An 8,294-nucleotide genomic window follows, 5' to 3' on the forward strand; every position below is an offset into this window, starting at 1 on the left:
GGCAGTAATTTCTGGTCCCACTTCCATTTCTGATGAAATTCTGTGGCATCCCTAATCTTTAGCCTTTAATTTGAAATCTTGCAATCTCCATTCTGAGACAAGACTGGCTCCAGGCCTATAGCTCTCTTACATGCAACTGATGACATCACCTTCAGCCGGGTGTGTGGAGGAAGCACTGTCCCCTCTAGTCCACCTTCCGGAAGCATCTACAGACAGTAGTTTGAGTGGAAATCAGTCACTTGTACTCTTTAGACGTGCAAAGAGATACTTTAAAAACTTGACTAGAGCTATAAACTTAATAAAAGATTTGACCACTTTAGCAATCTCTTTTCCCCCTATAGTAACCCATCTTACAGATGTAAATTCACAGGCTTGTAGGTGACCCAAAAGATGCCATGTGGGCTACCCCCACCCCCACAAATCCTATAACACTACCAATTAATAATATATATTTTTTAAAAAAAGCACTCTGGGTGTGTGAAAACTCCTTTCCTTTAAGTAAGCAGAGGGTTTCAGCAATGGATGTAAGTGGAAGTAGTTTAGCAACTTACAGTATTTGGAACACGTGTGTTTGACTCCCTCTGGCACCACCTGTGAGGCTGCTGTTCCCAAGAAGACTTGCCTGTTGCCAACTCTTAATGTTCTTTCAACACCAGGTAAAGACAATATATTTTCCCCGGCCTTTTATGATATCAGTTGCATTGTTTTTAGCTTGCTGCTGCTGCTATGTTTCATTCTGCTTCTGCACGTTTATTATTCATTTATTTATTTACTTACTTGTTTTTACTGTATACATTTTCCCAGTAATTGTGACTGCAACCCTATACCCTAATTACATGTGCATTCTATGCTGGCAGAGTAGCTGTTGTATCTTACATATCAAGCTCCCTCAAACTCGGCCCTCCAGGTGTTTTTTGGCCTACAACTCCCATGATCCCTAGTTAGCAGGACCCAGTGGTCGGGGATGATGGGAATTGTAGTCTCAAAACATCTGGAGGGCCGAGTTTGAGGAAGCCTGTTATATATGTTCAAGTCAAGAAGAGAGAAAACACACAACACAGAAAATGTCCTCATAATGGCAGATACCCTTCAACATCTCTAAGAAACGCCACCAGAGCCCACCAATCAGGAGTTGTGCCAATGGGGATGTGCCTACATCCCGCCCATCCAAAGAGGGAGCCAATGAACTAATAAGGAGGAAGGTGTGCCCCCAGCACACACCCCTGCAAGCTCACCACTACCACAATAGAAGGGATTCTTATACAATCCATTAAGTAGCTGTAGTAATAAGAGAAGGAGGTTATCTTGTTTCACAGCTTGTGTCACACACACACACCATAGCTGCCAAGTTTTCCCTTTTCTCGCGAGGAAGCCTATTCAGCATAAGGGAAAATCCCTTTTAAAAAGGGATAACTTGGCAGCTATGACACACACACACACTTGAAGAATGGTATTTCCTATTAAAATAAATTGGGGGTGGGGGTAAAGGATAAAGTAAGATACAGTTGCTTAAATGGCAAAGAGGTGTGTGTGGAGAGTGGAAACAGGAAGATGCATTATTGTTGAACTATTATCATACAGTGCCCCAATGAACTTACGCTTTTTTCCCTCAGTAATGTCTTCAGGTGACACTTTATTTAATAACACAAAAGGCTCGGAGCTGCTACTTTTAAAATTTCCCTTATAGTCCTGAGTGATGCATTTTCATCACCTGAATTTATGGGAATATCGGTCCAAATAATTTATGAGTTTTAATTTAAAGAGCCTGTTCCTAATAAAAACCATTAAATCTTTTCTTCAACTACCACACACATTTAAACATTTGTTCTTGATAAGTTGCATTTGATATTACAGTTGTTGACTCCTTTTGGGGGGGCGGGGGCTGCCGTAGACCTGTAAATGCTAACTTCTAAGGTTAGTATGGAAAATGTTCCAAAGTGACAACTTTCCACTATTTCACCGAAGTTAATTCCAGCGGAGGGTTTTATCCCAGTAAGTCTTAAAAAAAAAAAGCTAGCCTACTTCTCATTGTAACCCTAGTCAGGCTTTTACTTCTTTCTGTAGCCATTCTCTGCTGCTCATTTTAAAATGATTATTGAAAGTATTTTTAATTGAATCAGAGGATGGTTATTCAGCAAATTTTGTGTGTCAGTGCAAGGATTAGTGCTAGTGCAAGGGGATTCCCTTCCCCTCATGCGCAGCCAGCACCATCCCTAAATCTGCTCTGGAGAGCTGGGATGCATGTGAGAGGAACATTTCCCACATGAGGGAAAGAGAGGAAGCGAAGGTTCCATTGTGAAAGGGGAAATCTCTTACATTGACAGAACCTTAACCTTAGCGCTGTGTTGACACACTCCAAAAGTTTCTACTGCAATTGCATTGAATTGATAGCATATATCTGATAGAATCCCTTCCACCCTCTGTCTGATGCCACTCAAAATAAACAGTGCTAAGTTACCAACTATAGCCTCAAAGTGGCATTTTTGACACTAGCAATTCCACATAGTCTGTCCTGAACATGCAATGGGACAATCGTCGTCATCACTTTTGCAGCTGGGCAAGCAAGTTGGCTCTTATGGCAAGATTTTGTTTTGTTTTCAAATTAAATTCATCTGTTTTTTTAAAAAAAAAATCAAAAGATGAATGAGCCCAAATCTTAATTAAATACTTTATGTAAAAATATGGGAATAATATTTTTTAAAGGAACATTTAATCATTGTATTTTCTTGTTTAGGATTAGCAGTTAAAAGACAAAAGACACTAAGTTCCAATTAACTGCTGCCAACAATTAATTTAAATAGCCTAATTGACAACTTGCTTTAAGCTACATACAGTCTTGGCATAAAAACATTGTCAGGGGGGATGTTTCTAATGTATTACTTTAGAACCAATGAAAATCGTTGAGCAAAGTGTACTCGCTATGCAGCGTATATGATGCAAGATGGTCTTGAAAAGATGACAGTGGAAATATTGTCCTCTTAGGCAAAAACACAAGCTTCACTTTAGAAGTTAAATTTTATTTCCCAATGGAATAGTCTATGTTTCAAAATATCTATGTAATCTCAGAAAAAGACAATTTCCCCCTCGATATACAGTTGACCTTCCCAGCTGCTTCTTCCAGAAGGCATTACAATAGGTAGTCTTTGAGCGATTGTTATGGAAATAACTGATATCACAAGGTTAAATTCTTGGACATGGACATAACCTGGGCAACTGAAAAAGTATCTGGGATTCTGGGCTGCCACAAGAGCGATGTTACCATGTACCAAGATGTGGAGACAGATAACAGAGGCGACCAAACAACTGGTTTGGTCACACTGGGCAAGAAGTCTTGGGAGTGCCGCAGAGGGCGCCACAGTTATGATGTAGACTGGAAAGCAGATCAGATCTAGGAAACCAGGTGTGCTCTGCACCACTAACAGCTGTACCACTAACCACCAATCCAAATCTTTATTACGGCCATAGACCACCCTAAGGTAAAAGCACCTCCATACATAAATAAAACATGCTAGATAGGCTACACAGACTCATTACAGCAGACCGGCATAAGATGAAAACACATAAATCATGTAAATCAAATCTTCAGGGCCACTCACCACTAGGGTGGCCTTTCGTATGTAAGGGACACAGAGAAGAAAGGAGTTACACTGGATGCCCGTGGAAAACTCCCCCTGTGTTTATGAACAAATTTGCACGGAGACCAAATTTGTCCTTGCACGAGCATGAGATGGTGTGCTTCATCCACCGAGTAGGAATGGTGAGCATGTTTTAACGATGAGCTTTAGCTTATGAGGTCCTCTAGATCAGCAAGGCTGGTTTCGCAGCTCATGTGCCATGCTGTCGTACCTGTTTGCCAAGGCTGAGCTTTGATCCTAGCTCCTTGGCTTCTTTCCTCACTGGCAAAGACTCAAAAGGTCTCTCTGCTATCAGATGGAGATCAGGGCTCGATTTCTGCTAAGCATGTAATGAAGCAAGTCAAAGTGAGGAATACCTAGTTCTATACAAACAATATGTTTATACAGAATTGTAAAGTATGTTCAAGAGAATGCAATAAACTGGGCTGAGCAATGGAGTGAAACGGTTTTTCTGTATGAAAGAAAGCAAAAACAAAAATGGAGCACTAGATTTTTATTTTATTTTTAAAAATGTGTGTGTTTCTATGGGATATTTGACCCCATTAGAAATTTTTCCCGCCAAACTGAATGTAAATACGTCTCTCAAAATAAGTCCATCACTCTGAGCTCATGTGAGCTATTTGAAGTCTTCCAGCATCTTCAAGAGTAATGCCCAGATGCATCCATTAACATTTCGGGTGCAATCTCTCTCTCTCTCTCTGTCTGTCTCCTTCTGTATGTTTGAGACTTAGCTGAGCTTTGTTCCAATAGCCTAGGGGAGATGAGACTTGCCCAATATACAAAACACACACACACAGCAAATGCTTGAAAAATTGCAATGATATGGTTGTGTTGGCAGCTTGTGATGTGCTGAAATGAAATTTTCCTAGACAATAACAGGTTGAGCCTGGGTGCTTACATTTGCCAAACACCCTTTTGAATCAACAGGGAGGCTAAACCAGGCAAATACCTTGCTGCTACAGTAATTTTAAAAGATAGAACATAGGTGAGCTAGTGTGTGACTGAGTAAGCTTAGATGACATTAGCCACTTCTGTGGCCGACCGTGTGGTGCAATGATGTATTCATAACTCTCCAGGCTGATTCATGAAACTATATTTCTTGTGGGGGGGGGGGGCTACATGCATCATGGATAGGCTTTTGTGTGGGCTTTCCATGTGGCAAACAGGTCTGATAAAAAAAATTCCAAGTTGCCAGCACATGTAGATATCTTGGCTACTTTCAGAGTTTTTCTTCTCCAAGGATCCCTTTCTTCTACACTGTCTAGCTCCCAACATTAAATCAAAAGTGGAAGACATGGAGACAAAACCTGCCCCACTTTATGCTTCTTAGCTCCCCCAGAAACATTGAATTATGTTAAAGAACGGTGTTCATATGAAGCACTGCATGGCTGTGTAATAATAATAATAATAATAATAATAATAATAATAATAATAATAATAATAATAATTTATTATTTGTACCCTGCCCATCCGGCTCGGTCTCCCCAGCCACTCTGGGTGGCCTCCAACAAAAATTAAAATACATAAAAATGTCACACATTAAAAACATGTGTACACACCATACACTGAAACCATATTCTTTCACACCCCCAAAGCACGTGGGAACTGTAGTTTATCCCTCATAGAAGTACAATTCCCAGAACCCTTAACAAACCACAGCTCCCAGGATGATTTGGCGGCACTTGTGCTTTGAATGTACAGTGGAACCTCGGTTTATGAACACCTCGGTTTACGAATTTTCGGTTTACGAACGTCGCGGACCCATCTGGAACGAATTAATTCACTTTCCATTACTTTCAATGGGAAAGTTCGCTTCAGTTTTTGAACGCTTCAGTTTATGAACAGACTTCCAGTACCAATTACACCCATGCTTCGGGTTAAGTATGATTCAGGTTGAGTACTCCACGGAACTGTCTGGAACGGATTAATCCACTTTCCATTACTTTCAATGGGAAAGTTCGCTTCAGTTTATGAACGCTTCAGTTTAAGTGCTCCGCGGACCGTCTGGAACAGATTAATCCACTTTCCATTACTTTCAATGGAAAAGTTCGCTTCAGTTTATGAACGCTTCAGTTTATGAACAGACTTCCGGAACCAATTGTGTTCATAAACCAAGGTACCACTGTATGCCACACTCTTCTTCCATGTCTCTTTCTATATGAAATGAGGTGGGGTGGGGAGTGTGAATGTAAATGTACCCCACTGTATACAGAGAATTTTCTTATATATTAGTATATTGACTAGCCTGTAGTTTTCTCAATCTGCTATTTCTCTACAGTCCCTGTTGCTGTTTTATATAATATATAGCTCAGATATAATAATATATGCCAGTAGAGCTACACAGAAAGAGTCTGTCTTGGTTGTCAAGGATTCCCCTTGAGGTCAATAGGATCTCATCTGGGATATGCTTGAAAGGAGCAAACCTCACCTGCAATTCAGCGATATTCCGCAGCACCAGCTGTTCATCATTCCTAACCACCAGTGAGCCACAGGCGGAAGTACAATGTGTCTTTGTACACAGAGGGTACAGAACACAATGAACTCTTGGGAGCAGAGGAAGCCTGAAACTACTGTATAAACTACCGCATAAAGTTTTTCAGATTAAAGTTACGCCATTCCTCATTCTGCAATTTCATGGAACCAAAACCATTACAGGAGGTTGTGCTGTTATTGTGTAAAGTGAATTACAGCCCTTACATCATTCATCCTACTAACAATCCGGTGAACAGAGATTATAATTCTGATTTGATGGGGCTGAAACTGAATGGAGGGGGGGAGAGAGAAAGAGAGAAACCATGAAATGTGAACCATTATCTTCCAGATCCACATTGTCCACTAGCAGTTGACAACAGGGGGAAAAAATGAGGCTGAACTGTATTCCACGCTGTGGTGGTATTGCTGGCAAGTTAAAATTCAGTTGGGAAGAGTCTGGCCATGGCATCATTTGGGTGATTTTGGGGGGGGAGGGGGAAGCAAAACAAAACAAGACCACAACTTTTCATAGAAACCCATTGAAAAAGTCACCAAGTGTGAATCATCACATCTGCATCAAGTTATGAAAAAAGTGGGGCTTGTTAACCTGCTGCTTGAAAACCAGAACACTTTTATCAGTTCATATAATTGCTAACCCCTTATTCACTGTTCCACACTGAAGGGTTCTTTGCCTCCTAAGATCCCACTAATTGCTGACAGATTTGATTTCTCTGTGACAGCGGGAGTTCTGTTGCTGGCCTTTACATCAAGTAATTGCTTTATTTTTCTCCCTCTGCTCTCAAAAACGGAATTCCCTTCTCCCCCTGCTTGAACCTGCGTAATGACTTCTTTCTATGTTATTAAATCCGTGCCATTTAAATCACATTTAGAGATGTTTTGAATAACTGATTCCAATTACTAAGGCTCTTACTAAGAAGCAGCTGAAAACGCAAGTCATTACTTGCCCGTAGCCAAGCGGCTACACCTTGCGGGGAAATCTCTGGTGGACCGTATTGTATTTCTGCCCTGTAAGGTGCAATTTATACTCGCAGGAGGCTGGTATTCAACAAATATACAGCTGCTGGAGCTCTCTTAACCTGTCATTTGTGCAAAAGAGAGAGAGAGACAGATTAGATGGTATATTTATTTTATAAATAGCGCTATTCCTTAAAGAAATCATCTCATCCTTCCCGTGGTGTCTCAGTAAGGGTGCTTAGAACAACAGTGGAGATGAGCAGTTGACCGTGGAGTGACCCAAGTGAGTCATTTATTTGATTAGCCATGTCAATGGATTTTGCCTAAGCTTTAACATGGACATTCGCTACCCTTCTCATGAGCTTGCAATCACAAGCAAAAGTTCTGGACAATAAGAGGGTGTGTGGATAAAGCAAATCATACAGGTATGGCCTGCTCAAACAGGTGAGTCTAAAAAGTTCTTGAGCAGGACGGTGATGGTGATGATAATGATAATCAAAGGCAGATGTCTAGGGGAGAGCATACTGAACAGTGATATGGAACAATAAAGGACAATAGATGACTTCCAATTGGTACCTTGCAACCATGGAAGAGTTTTTTGATCCAGTGGAGGCATCTCCTCATTCTTCCTCCCACTGGTTATGAGAGCTACAGATACTCAGGAGCCTTCTTCTAGCCATCTTCCTTTGGTACAGAGTCCTGTGGCTTCCATGAAACCACCTTCAGCTCCATCATGAAGAGTGATGCGAATATCAATAAAGACCTCTATGCCAACACTGTCCTGGCTGGTGGCACCACCATGTTACTCAAGCATCTCTGATAGGATGCAGAAGGAGATCATAGCTCTGACATCGAGTATGGTGAAATAAAGAGGATTGTCTCACACCTTTTTGGATCAGTGGCTCTATCCTTGGCCCCTGTCCACCATCCAGCAGATATGGATCAGCAAGCAGGAGTAGGGTATCCATCGTCCACTGCAAAGGCTTCTAAAACAGGACAAATGCCGAATGCATTGACACCAGAAGCGATGCTAGTGGGTGCAATCTATTTCTTACCCCTCTGTGCCTTCAGTGACAACATGCATGCATTTTCATGTATGTACTGGTGAATATCTCATTTCCTTCGAACCTTGAAAAGTAAGCAAGGAACAAGGCACACCTTCTTGCAATAAAGCTCACTTTTTCATCTCATGAGCACCAATTTAAGGTCCGT

This window comes from Zootoca vivipara, chromosome 5, assembly GCF_965207765.1.
Source record: "Zootoca vivipara chromosome 5, rZooViv2.hap1.1, whole genome shotgun sequence".
Classification (NCBI taxonomy): domain Eukaryota; kingdom Metazoa; phylum Chordata; class Lepidosauria; order Squamata; family Lacertidae; genus Zootoca; species Zootoca vivipara.